Source organism: Ambystoma mexicanum, chromosome 4q (assembly GCF_040938575.1).
Source record: "Ambystoma mexicanum isolate Mex_15411 chromosome 4q, UKY_AmexF1_1, whole genome shotgun sequence".
In the NCBI taxonomy this organism is placed as follows: domain Eukaryota; kingdom Metazoa; phylum Chordata; class Amphibia; order Caudata; family Ambystomatidae; genus Ambystoma; species Ambystoma mexicanum.
In genome coordinates, this window is record NC_090928.1 from 98,594,227 (window position 1) to 98,607,595 (window position 13,369).

At 46.6% G+C, this 13,369-nt stretch overlaps 1 protein-coding gene across 2 annotated transcripts in view; it reads right to left on the minus strand.

The window, feature by feature from the left end:
- Window positions 1-507: 507 nt before the first annotated feature.
- Window positions 508-13,369, minus strand: part of DTD1 (D-aminoacyl-tRNA deacylase 1) — a 1,185,117-nt gene continuing 1,172,255 nt past the window's right edge. For both annotated transcript variants that reach the window (XM_069607531.1, XM_069607532.1), the window contains exon 6: window positions 508-1,093. The gene's annotated coding sequence lies outside the window, so the exon portion shown is untranslated. The remainder of the gene's footprint in view (window positions 1,094-13,369) is intronic.

A 13,369-nucleotide genomic window follows, 5' to 3' on the forward strand; every position in this document is an offset into this window, starting at 1 on the left:
ATGGGCTACAACTGGAAGGCTGATTGGGGTTCATTGAGGGACGGTGCACCCAGCTCTAATCCCAGAATAGCTTCTACAGTGGACTACAACTGTAAGGCTGATTCGGGTTCATTGAAGGAAGGTGCATCCAGCTCTAATCATGGGCCAGAATAGCTTACTACAGTGGGCTACAACTGTAAGGCTGATTCGGGTTCATTGAGGGAAGGTGCTTCCAGCTCTTATCCTTAAAGACCCTCATGAACCAGAATAGCTTACTACAGTGGGCTACCACTGTAAGGCTGCTGGAAGGAACTGGGGTGTTAATCAGGTTCATAGAGGTCGGCAAATGTTGTGAAAGATTAACTGTCTGGAACGCAAGACCATGTGCTGACAGCACCAATGTGGATTAAAGAAAGAAAGACATTTTAATACTATTGTCCAGTATTAAACACAGTAACTATTATCATCACCACCATGTTTATAAAAACAGTCATACAGAATGCACGAGATAAAATACTGTATCAGCCATTTTGTCTTTCATTGTTCTTTAATTAATCGAATTGAACACAAACACAAAAGCATTGCTGGTATTATCAGGTGATGTTCGGCAGACATAGATTACAGAGCGAAATGATAATTAGGAAAATGGAAGTGGGGCTGTTACAAGTAACACAGAACTACCCAGTGCAAATCGGTCTCCAATGGGACTTGCCTATTGAAAAAAAGCTTTGTGAATCAGGTCCACAGCCTGGAATGCAGAGGGGATCACTGTCAAAAAAAGAGTGTAAACCGAGAAATTCAATTGACAAACAGAAGAAATGTACTAACAGTGTTGCATTCTTCCCCTCACCAAACTAGTAGACAACCTAAGTAAAAAAATAAATGGACAACCAAAATACTCAGAACATGCTGTTGAGTTGTCCATGTGTTCATGCGGGAGCTTATGGGGACCATCATTTGGTTTCTTTTTTCACAGAACTGTGTGTTGATATGTAGGTAATGCAGTCACTTTCTGTTCTCGTTCTCTTTCCGCAGTCGCATTTCTGAAGGTGTTGCATTGTCGGGTTTAAGTCAATTCAGGATGGTCTAGTGCAGCCACTGCTGATGCTTCTTCCTTAAACGCACACAAAATAAAATCACAAGATGTCACTGGTTTATTCACCCGCTTCATATTACAAAACAGAAAACAGGGCTAGTAACTGAACATGTATGTATTCTTATTTTGACATCATGGCCTGAATGCAGAAGGATCTTAAAGCAAAGTAATCATTTTAAAACCCGAACAACTATTCAGCAACTAAAAGGCATTACAAGATAACTTAATATGAACTTTGACTGGGCATCCCAAAAAGGACAATAATTGCATGCAAAGATCTAATCATTGTTCAAATCGAACTGCAACTGCACATTAAAACCATACATCAGATTAAGAATGCGACGAAATGCCAAATTAGAAGCGTCAGCTTTGTCATGTCTGGAGTGATACAAATGTTATTTAAACCACATCCCCAGAGGTGGGTAGTCATTACTGGCAGGCATTGGGCTAGGGCACAAGTTACAGAAAAAGCGAGTCTTTAACCATTGCTGCAGTGCCAATGGGCGTAGGACATGGGGGGGGGGAGGAGAGGTAGGGAGGACAAATCTCTGCCACAATTTTAAGTGGGGGGGATATAATGGCATACGTCCCCCCCAGAATCTCTTGTGGACAGACAGCACACTGCCACTGTCTGCTGCACATAATTCCTGGCTCAGCCAGGAATGGCTGCCAGTGCCGGGCACAGGGCCGTCACGAGAGGGGGGCAGGAGGGGCAAACTGCTGCAGGGCTCGCACTTGGGGGGGACTCGCAGCACATTCAACGACAGACCCTCATTCCACGCCTATAGAGGCCCAGGGAACGCAGTCTCATGGAGCTCTGGCAATGCTGAGCGAGCATAGCGGCTATTGTACAGTGGCCTATCTTTTGGGTTGACTGCTTTATATCCATGATAACTAGGGTGGTAGCAAGTCAAAGACTCTGAGAGCTTGTATACTGTGACCGAGATAACACACACAAAAACACACACACACACACATACATACACACGCACGCGCTGTGGGAGTTAGACCCGCAGGATTGCGTAGATTTTACTAATCGATTACGGAACATAATTTTCAGAAGGAACAGTGTCTCCTATTAAGCTAAAGAACCAGAAAGAAACATACCTGCTGCTGACCTTCCACCCCACGCTCAGAATTAGTGTTGCTGATCGTCCAAAACGCTAACAGGGTGGGATGTACTCTCGCCAACCTTCCAAACCACACTCAGGATTTAGGCCCATTTCTCCTCTTATAAAGCACAGTTGAAATGGGTAAAATATAAACTTTCCATCTTCAAATGCATTATAACAAGGAAAAATGAAATGCTCTGCATGAACCCACAATAACACGGAAGAGTGATATGTACTGCATGAAATCACAACAAACGATCATTGATAAAGCCAACAGATTTGGCTTTTGTGTAGCCATGGGATAGGCATTTGGCATGCACTGCCTGAATGGTGAGACTTGACCATGATACGACAACGGCTGCAAAATGGTGTGAACACCTGGGTAAATGATACCAGTGCTAGGCAAACACCTATGATACCTATACACAATCCATCCAAAACTGTTGTTTTTGAGAATGCTTGTTTTTCATAAGACTTCAGTGCAAGGAAAAGATGCACGGACACACACACTACTTATAAATCAAGTGGCTGAAGACACGCTTGCTTAAGACACTTTCTATTACACCAGTAGCACAATTACAGCCGCAGTTATTATTATTAGGGTATTTATTGAGCACAGTCCATGCTTCGGCAAGCAACAAGGCGCTTTACAAGTCTTAGGAGAAAGTACACACTGAGGAAAGCAGAGGTTCAATGCACTGGGGAGCGGAGAATGGGGGTGGGGGAGGTTAGGCAGTTTGGCAGCAATGGATATGCAAGCAAACAGGGAAGGAAAAAGGACAGAGCAGATCCCCCAGTTTCAGGATAGGTGGGGAGTTCAGCCAATAACTCCCAGAAGACTGCTTAGAAATAACACTGTAAGGCACTCTACTGCACAAAGTTTGGTGTTACTGTTTGATAGAGATTGCTCAAAGGGTTCTCATGAGGATATGTTTTGGTTGGGAAGATGCAGGTAGTGGGTTGGTATGGCTATAGGGATTACTAGTATGGGGTAGTCAATGGGTGAGTCAATAAACAAACAGCACCCGCAAGCTAAGTGTCTCTCCTGATATTCTATATCTCTCCTATATGTAATCCAGTGTAATAGTTTTGGCTCATAAGTGGCGCTTAAGCACCACCTAATAACCAAAACTAATAAGCGGTGCCGCCTAACACTCTGAAACAGGGGAAAGAATCCACATATTGCATTAAGAACACTGATATTGAAATCAGCCATAGCCTTCCACCTTTGCAGCAAATCTGAAAATGTAAAATGTGCCTACTTCAAACCTCCCAGGCATCTCAGCCTGTGATCCACTCCGAGAACAATCAAACATGTACTGGCCTAATAATAAATATATTAACAGCCCAATACTTCTGAAAGACTTATACGGCTGTTGCAGTCGGTCAGTGGTTGATCAGAGCCTGATGTGAAACTGGCAGAGTCTATCCCAACCCTTCTGACCTCTCAGAGGCACAGGCCCTTTGAGAAATGCCCTAATGTGACCAGCTGTGGGGGAGCCAGCTTGCCCCCACAATGGGCTCCACAGTACAGAAAACGTCCCATGGCCATGCTAATCCCTATGGCAATTCCCACCCAGTTCTTGCCTACCCCCACCCAAAACAGCTCATTTGAGCTAACTTCAATCAAGCCTTACCATCAACCTGTGCCATCAAAGTGTCTGCAAGTGTTTTCTCAAACGAGTCTTCTGAGAGATAATGATTAATTGAAGTTGTAAACATGCTACTGCTGTAATAAAAATGTCTTGACCAGGTCTGCCTTAAGCCACTTGATTTTAAAGCACCACATGTCTTTCACTAAAGTCCTGTTAAAACAAGCAATGGCAAAGCCAACCGTTTTGGCTTGTGCATAAGTATTAGGCATTTGCCATTCACTGCTATTTGATGCTTAGGTATTCAAACCATTTTGTACCTGCTACTATCAACAGCCAGTTAATACCAATACAGCAGTGCCTTTCCCATGCCTACACAAATGCCCAAACTGTTAGCATTGCCAAAGATTGTTTTGCTTTGCCCTTGATTTACAGGACCATGCATCAAGGGTAAAGCAAATATACTACTTGGCTAATCTACTTCTTCCACTCCTCTACGGTCATCATTAACCTCAATGGTACCATCTTGGTCCAAGGCCCTCAAGCCAACCTCCTCCACTTTGATAGACGCTTCCCGCGCCTCATCAGTTTCCTTTCTTCTCCTGCTGTCCCCTCTCTCCCCATCCACGGCTCCCTCGCCTCCCCCTGCTGTCTCCTCCTTGGCTACCTTGCCCTCTCATCCTGCCTCTTCTGGCCCCCCTCAGGCTTCTTCTACACCTCCGCAGGGCGTACCTCTATTTTGTACCCCTCCCCGGAAGTCTTTCAAGGACGGCAACCTTCTCCATATTGCCACTCTCAACACTTGCTCAGCTGTCAAACACTACTCTGACATCTGCCGCCTCCTGTAGGAACTTGACCTCGATGTCCTCAGTCTCACCGAGACATGGTTCACGGCCAGCTCAGTCACAAGCTTTGACACTCTCCTCCCTGACGGCTACAAGATCCTCTCCGCTCCCAGATCCAACCGTCCCAGAGGGGGTGTAGCCCTGATCTTCCCTGAGTGGATCCCTGCCACTGTCATTCCTACGCAGGCCTACTCATCTTTTGAATGCCTCGTCTGCAGGCTCTCTCTCTCTCTCCTGGCCATTCCCTTACTGTGGCTACCATCTATCGGCCATCTTGTCTGATCGAAGAAAACATATATCTCCTCCTTCCACTCTGAGTGGGCGGACCTCTCCTCTTCCCTCCTGGTCTCGACCACTCAACTCCTCCTTCTTGGAGACTAACATCCGCCTGGATGCTTCCTGTCCTTCCACTGGACTCTTTCTTGACCTCTGTGACTCTCTCTCACTCTATATTCTCCCCTCTGGCCCGACTCACTCTGCAGGACACACTCTGGATGTTATCTCTACAGACCTTCCCCTTTCTAGCTCTCTCACCACTCCTCTCTCCAGGAGTGATCACTTTCTCCTTTCCTCCCATCTCACCCTCTTTACCCGTCAGGCCAAGCCAACTCCAGCACTGCCACCTACCTTCTCGGTTATCCTACCCATGAAGTGTGTATCAGTTGAGGCTTTCGCTGCCACTTTCTCCCACCCTCCTCCCCCTTTGGGTGACTCACACCCTGACACTGCCCTTTCCATGCTATCTCTGATTCTTTCGCCTGTCATGAGGATCTGCCTGACGCCCAAAGCCAAGTGCAACTCTTGGTATGACTCAAACCTCATCAGCCTTAAAAGCAAGTGCAGGGTGGCTGAGAGGAAAAGGCGTGCTTCCGGTACATCCTCTGACAAACTGCCATGCCACCTGCTCCATAGGCAAGACCGGCTCTCTGTCTGCACCAAAATGAAAGCCAACATCCACGCCCGTGTCTCAGCAGCATCTGACAACTCAGCCGAACTCTTTAAAATCTGCAAGGAGCTGGCCAAACCTGCTGCTGTCTCTACCTCTCCTGTTCCCTCCTGGCTTCTCATTTCATCTCTAAAACTCAGGACATCCTGTCCTCTCTCTCTTCCTCAACCCCCTTCCCCTCCTCCCTCTACTCCCTGCTCTTCCTCTGGTCCTTCTGCGGCCACGTCTCCTCCCTCCTTCTCTGCCTTCTCTGACGAGGTTTCCAGACAAGTCTGATCTATGAAAGTGTCATCAAAACAGGTTCACCCCTGTTCCTCCAAAGCCATCAAGGACCACATTGACACTGTGGATCCTGCTCTGGCTGGTTTCTGCAACCACTCCTTCACCACTGGAGTCTTCCCCTCCCCCTGAAGCACTCCCTTGTGCACCCCCTTCTTAAAAAACCCTCTGCCGACCCTTCCTGCCTGGCTAACTATCGCCCAATCTCCATCACTCCCTTCCTGGGCAAACTCCTGGAAAAGCTGGCCTTCTCACAGCTTAATCTTCACACTGAATCTGTTGGTTGTCTCCATGACAATCAGTCTGGCTTCAGATCTGCCAGAAGCACGGAAACTGCTCTGAGCATCCGTGAATACCTGCTCTCCAACCTCGATTCCAACACCCCCTGTAGCCTCATCTTAATTGATCTTTCTTCTGCCTTTGATACGGTCAACCAAGCCATCCTGCTCAACCGTCTCCGTGATAACCTGGGTATCATCGATCAGGCCCTAGCTTGGCTGACCGCCTTCCTCTCCGATCAACCCTCCTGGGTCCAATTTGGGTCCTTCCTCTCCTCTAACTCTATCTCTATCTCTACCTGCAGTGTTCCCCAGCGGTCTAGCCTCTCTCTCTGGCTGTTCAACCAATACCTGGCACTTCTTGCCCACCGTATTGTCGCTCTCGGCCCCAACTTTCAGTGCTATGCGGATGACACTCAACTCATCTTCAGGCTCCCTTCGGCCACCTCTTCGTCTTCTCTCATCTCTGACTGTCTATCCTCCAGTTAGGAGTGGTGCACTGCCAATGATCTCTGCCTTAATGCCAGTAAGACCGAGATTCTCCTCATCGGCATGCCTGCTCCCTCCTTTCCTGTTACTCTCTGGCCGGCCTCTCTTTGCCCTCCTCCTGCTCTCACCTGTGAGGCTAAAAACCGAGGGGTCATCTTCGACTCCACACTCTCCTTACATCTCTGACGACTACCAGCTGCACCTCCTCAGAGGTATTTTGCCTTTCCTCTCCTTCCACCAGAAGCTCACTGTCTACAGAGCTCTGGTTCTCTCTAGGCTGGACTACTGCAACAGCCCCTTTCTAAATCTGCCTGCCTCTACTCTCCGCCATCTGCAACTGATCCAAAAAAGGACTGCAAACCTTGTCCTTGGCTTCAAGGCTAGAGATCGTATCTCTCCAGGACTGAAATCTATGCACAGGCTCCCAGTGGCGGCAAGGATTAAGTTCAAAACCCTCTGCATTGTCCACAAGGCCTTCTGGGGCCTGGGACCTCAATACCTTCAACTCTCTCTTCCTACATGTCTTCCCTCTCGAACGCTTGGCTCATCCACCTCCAACTCCCTCAGGGTCAGTCGCTTCTCCAAACAGCGAGTTGGTGGTAGATCCCTTTCTTCTGCTGGTGTCTCCCTCTGGAGCAGCCTCACTGCCTCTCTGAAACTTGAGGGGAACCATCTCTGGTTCCGGAAGCACCTCAAGACCTTTCTCTTTGGTTCTGCTTTCTCGCCTCCTCTCCCCTGCTGATCTCCTGGCTGCAACTGCACTGGTTACCTTGCTACCCTCTGATCTCAGGCCCAGGTCCCCTCCCTGCCAGTTGCACACCTGCACTACCCCCTCTGGCAATCCTTGCACTCAGGGGCTGTTTCTGTATCCCTCAGCCCCTACTAGCTCTTGACACCTGATGTCTGCACTTAACCTGTGCACTTGCCACCAGCTGACCACACTCTTATTTATTGTCTTTATTTATGTTACTGTTATCCTATTTACTGCACTGTCCCCTCCTCTTTCCCCCTGCACTTTTGCCCTTCCCCTTGTTCAGGAGAAGAGGAATTCACTGACGGGCACATAGGTCATCGCTCACCCTCCAGAACTTGTAAGACAAGATAGCTGCACCATGTGAGGACAGGGGGTGCAGGATTCACTTACTCCAACACGACTCAATAATGAGGACTCAGTAAGATGGCAAAGGGAAGTCTGTTTAATGACAATTACATCAAACAGAGAAACAAATGGAAATCAGCAGCATTGTGATCACCTGTCTCGTTATGACTTCCTCGAAGTTCAGTCGAACAGCAATTCTTATAGGCCAAAATCGTCATCACTGACGTCTAACTTCTATAAAAAATCATCATGCAATATAATTGGTTAGGAAAGGTAACTTAAGTATAGGTGTTATATCTGTATATGATGATAGGGCATGCAGATTGGATAACTCTTATCGGGTAGGCATCTACGCCCATCCCTCTACATTACGCGTGATAGATGTCACTACAACTACGACGTCCTATTGGTTACAGTATCTATAGGACTCCAGATAACTTGGTCCATTGTGATTGGGCAGGTTACACCCCTAGACAAAAATGTTCACTTTTAATTAGCAGCATGCAGAATGGACACCCTGTGCCTGGTGTCCCAAGTTTCACCCTGACTCCCTTCCATCAATCAGTGTTTTAGGGCTACATGTCAATTAGTTTACCTAAGGATGGCCTCGAAACTGTAGTCTCTTATCGGGAAAAGTTATGGCATCCTCGGGTCCTGGATGACATCAGGCGATGGTACTTCTTCGCACCTGGCTGGTCACGTGTTAGTTCACCATGAATCTGCTTCAGTTTCCAGCTTTTAGTGCATTTAATTCTGTGTCAGCCTAGCCACCTGCATGGGCCCCCCTTATCTTGACCTTCATGAGGCAGGCTGGTATGCTCTGACGTTGGAGTCTTGTGAGCTGACGCTCTCCTCCCCTTCTCTGGTTGACCTCGATTTTCCTAGGCATGAGCCGCTCTTTATTGAGTTTCGATTCCGCTCCTTCTCTTGCCTTTGGCTGGGTTTCGAAACTTGGCCTGTCAGGCCTCCGGCCGCCTGAGTACATTTCTGCCTTTACAAAATGGAGTTGCACTTGTATAATGCCTTATTGAGGTAGATATATGGTTGGCGCTTGCTGCTCTAGCTTCTACTAAGGCATTGCAAGCAGTATCAATTTCTTAGTATCTTGTGTTTCAAGCCTATGTACACACGTTTAACAGGACGGTTGCGTCCATCTTGTCTCGTGGCACTGGTTTCTCACGTTGTAACATTGGCTCCTCTCTGTGTCTACTCCATTCATTTTCGTAGTTACTCACACTGGCGTGTTATCTTTGATAGCTGCTTTTATTCATTCACGGGTCTGTTCAGGCCCTTGTGTCATTTCCACTGGCCTTCCAATAAGGCTTTTGGGGTCTCTTAGTGGACCGTGTGTAGGTACTCCTCATTTCGTATCAGTGGCTGGTATGGCTGTCTAATAGGGTACCGTGCTGCCCAGGGTTGTCTGGTTATGGGTGCTTCAACCGGTATGGATCTTCTGATGTATACTGGGCAGAGTCCCAGTGCAGCTCTTTGTAGGTTCATTTGCTCTTCATGCGTCACATACCTTTGCGAGTACGCTCCTGGTTCCTCGAAATAAGAGTAAGGGGTGCAGGCCATGTCTGGGAACTCCTCTACACTCCCCCCTCTGGTCGGTTCATCGACCACTTCTGCAACCTCTTTTGCATTTATTTCTTTTGATTCGTCAGTGTCATGTTCATCGTCTTCAGGGTTTGTACATGATGGTGTGAATGTATGAGCCTTTGGAGTCCATATTTTTATCACTCCTTTCAAACTCCCTGCTGTTTTCACATGTTCATCTTTGTTCCATGTCATTAGCTGGCATTGTCCATTTGGGCTGCAGTAGATCCATTTTCCTTCATACCTTCTTCGTTTCTTAGGGTATGTGAGCTTTGTTCCCTCCGGCGCAAATTTGCTGGCTTTCACAAAGTCTCTTATTTCTTCATCAGTCAGTCTCTGGGCTTCCATGCTTGCTCGACATCAACCATTATTTTCATCCCTGTGTCTTTCTTTGCAGTTTTCTGGCACTGTGTAATGATTATCTTGATAACACAGAATCCTAGCAATACCATTGCTAGTAGAGCTCCCAGAAACTTGAATATATTTGCCATCCATTGTGGGACTCACGAGAATAGGTCTGTCATCGTCCACTTCATCACTTTCATCGATCATCTGGTTTTTCAGGCTTGTCAGCATGCTTATGGCGTCTGTTAGGGTTTCATTTTCTTCATCGTGTGATGGTACAAATGTGCAACATCATTCTCCGATTTTTGGATTTTTGCACAAACACCTCCATCCATTGCAGTGATCATGTCAAGCACATATCTGTTTTGGAGGGGCATAAGTCTGATTGCTCTCAGCTCTTCTTTGATCGCGTTGAATCCTTTTGTAGTGGTATTGATGGTCTGCAATAGCTCCCATCTGGTTATCTGCAATCATTTAGTATTCACTCCAACTTGGATGTGGGGCAGGAGTAGTGTTGTGAATACTGTTGAGGTGAGGCTGAACAGCCTGTGTTCGTACGGGATTGCATGGAATGCCTCTTCTGATTTGGGAGAAAAGTAGTTTTCCCTCTTCATCCTGGATACCAGTTGTACAGATCTCCTTCTTCTTAGATGAGCATCTGCTTTCGGGAAACTGTCCAACTTCAGGTCATTCTTAGGGATCACTAGCGCGGGAACGTGGACGTTCACTAGTGTGCATAGGCCTCCCCAGTTCTTTGGCAACCTTATGTATGCCTTAGATCCACACGCCCAGTAATGGTCCATAACAACTACGGTTCCTTGTGTCATTCCTGGGGCTTCAAAGATTCTTCCGCAGTTTTGATTCTCTCCCATCTTCCTTGTGCCATTGTTTCTGAAGCATAGTTTCGGGCTTTCCAGTGGCACTATCTGCAGGGGTCCCCCTCTATCTTCGACCCATGTTAGTAACTTTACTAGCTTTGGCCACAGAGGTTTGCATAGCCTCTGCAAATTCTCTATTGTTTCCTTGCAGGCTCCAAGGACCATCCATGCTCTGCAGATTACTACTCCGTCCTAACATCCATCTGGGGAGACCACTGACCCCCAGATCTGCATTTGGCCTCTGTTCTTCCAGATTTGAGCCTCTTCTGCAGTCTTCCCTCGAACGTTCAGTCTCGGATTAACTTCCCATCTTATCCCTGATCCTTTGATGCCAGGGTTCTCGTACCTGATCACATGATTTCTGGTGTGCGCTCGGTTTCTTGTTTTAATGTCCTGGGCATAGCCATCTTCATCCAGGTAATCCTTTTCGTTGGCCCATATCAACGAGGCGTCTCTTCCCATAAATTGTCCTCTGGTGTTGCACATTGCTACATGTGACATCAATTTCTACAGCCACTAAGATCTTAGATTTTCCCATGCTGTATGGTAGGAGAGCACAGACGAAGCATTCTCCTTCCGACTGTCTTCGTCCTACTTCCTTCATGTGCTGGTACCAGATGTTGTTTCAGAGATGGGCTGTGCTGTCCAGGTAATCATTAAGTTCATTGTTATCTTCGTGTGGGCTTCTCTTGATTCTCAGCGTTCTTCTGTAGTTTGCTATGACTATGTCTCTAAATGCGTCTGTGCCGCTTTTCCTCTCTGGGTGTCTCGGTGGAGCAGGCTGCCTCGCTATGGTAGGAGAAGATTTTGTGTTTCTCATCCTCTCCTCTTGTTGGTTTTCATCATGGTTCTCTGGCTGCCATTGGCTCACCATCTCCTCAGTGTGAGGCTGAGTTATAGATCTGGTGCTTGTTTGCAGTGGTCGAGCTGGCGTGTTTGTCGTTATAGTCTCTGCAGTTCTATGTTCCAGCTCCTCCAGTTCCAGTTTCTTTGCTCTGACTATGAATGGGAACAAATAGTTTATCAGCATTTGTATTTTGTCTGTGAATTCCTTTGTGGCTACTTCTGTTCTTTTGAGGTATTTTGCTATGCCCTCTCTCTTTAGTGGTTCACTTGGCTCCTCTTGAGCACTTCCAATGTTCTCTGGCACTGGTTGTTCGGCAGGCAGTATCTCCTTCTCTGCTGCCTTCGTTGGAGGTCTTGTAGTCATTGACACTTGCCCTTGTTTGTGTGCATTCTGTGTGTGGGTGCGTGCCATGGTCAATGCTACATTATTATTCATTCCATGCTGACCCTGTCTCTAGCCTTTTTTCTCATTCATTACCTCATGTGTATACATATCACTGCTAATTACATTCAATTTTAAATCCTTTGCTTCATCATTAGCTTTTCTTGGAACTGGAATCACTATATAGGGTCTGGGTGCTTTCATAGGCCCCAGATGTTCATTATCTGGTGGGTGCACTGAGATTGGGGCACTTCGCTCACCAATAAAGAAAGCAGTTCTGATTGTTAATGACAGAAAAACAAAAATAATAACTATACATATACACACAATCGTTCGGAACGACAATTTGCAGCATTTTCTTCCAGGGAAGTGGGGGCGCCCTTCTGTTGGGGGTAAAACCAAGTTACTGCTCTGGGCCCCCATTTCGAATGAGTTTATAGTCAATTATTTATTCATTCTTTTGCTCTAGTCTCGTATTTCGAGAGTTCGTTACTATTAGAGAGACGAGTGCTTCTCCAAATGTCCCCCCCTCACGTGAGTGACGACGGTAATCTCTGGGTACTCAGTACAGTTCCTGTGCTAGACTATGGAAAAGGGTTAGGCTAGCACCTTTTGCACATCACATTCATTATTCATTGATAATAGGTGAGGTCCCAATGCACGCCTCGAATTTGCCTTGGTCCTGAGGACATGCTGGAATTTGCTCAATGCGAAGGAAGGAGAAGATGGAACTTCTAAAAATTACACAAAAATAAAATGTTGTAAAAATAAAAACAAAAGTAAAAATAAAAGTGAACATATGAAAAAATAGGATAAATGAGAAAAATGCAGAAAAAATGAAAATAAGATGGTGAAGTTCTTGTGTCTGCTCCTTTCACTCTGCTCTCGGCGACAAGTTGAAGAACAGTGTCTCTCTCCTCAATCTGCTCCACGGCGGAAGGATGACGAAAAGTTTTATTGTGGATCTCCTCCTTCTAAGGCTTTCCTTAGCAGTGGATGTCTGTAATTTCTTCTCAGTTGCGTTATGATAGCTCTCAGGAGCTTGTTTAATTGTGCGTTCTTTACTGGGTCTCGGAGGAATGTGGGTACATCAACATTGTTGGGTCTACCCACTAGTTCTGGAAAGTTCTCATTGCGGTGGAAGAAGACTTGGTATGCGTATCTGCTGTCTTCTGGTGACAACGACATTCGCTCTGACTTTCTGGTCTCTAGATCACAGGCCTTTCTTGTGACGTGGACAGTTTTTACACTTTCCTGCTGCGTGGATTGCGACCACGTAATTCAGTTTGTACGACACTTGGTTTAGGAATTTGTTGTTTCTTGGATCTCTGATAAAGGTTAGGGTATCTGTGGTTCTCCCGACAAGTCCTGGCCACTCCTCTATGATTCGGAAAAACAAGGTGTATGTCAGTTCATCGATGATCACTTGAGGTGGAAGCATTTGTGTCCGTATTCCCAGTACTCTGGCACTTCTGCAAAAGCCTCCGCAAGGACCGTCAGTAATTGCAGTATTATCTTCCTGTTGGCTAGATTTTGAATGAAATCTGGGATGCTGGTGTCTCTCCCTACAAGTGATGGATATGTCTCTAATACTAGCCGAAAACAGG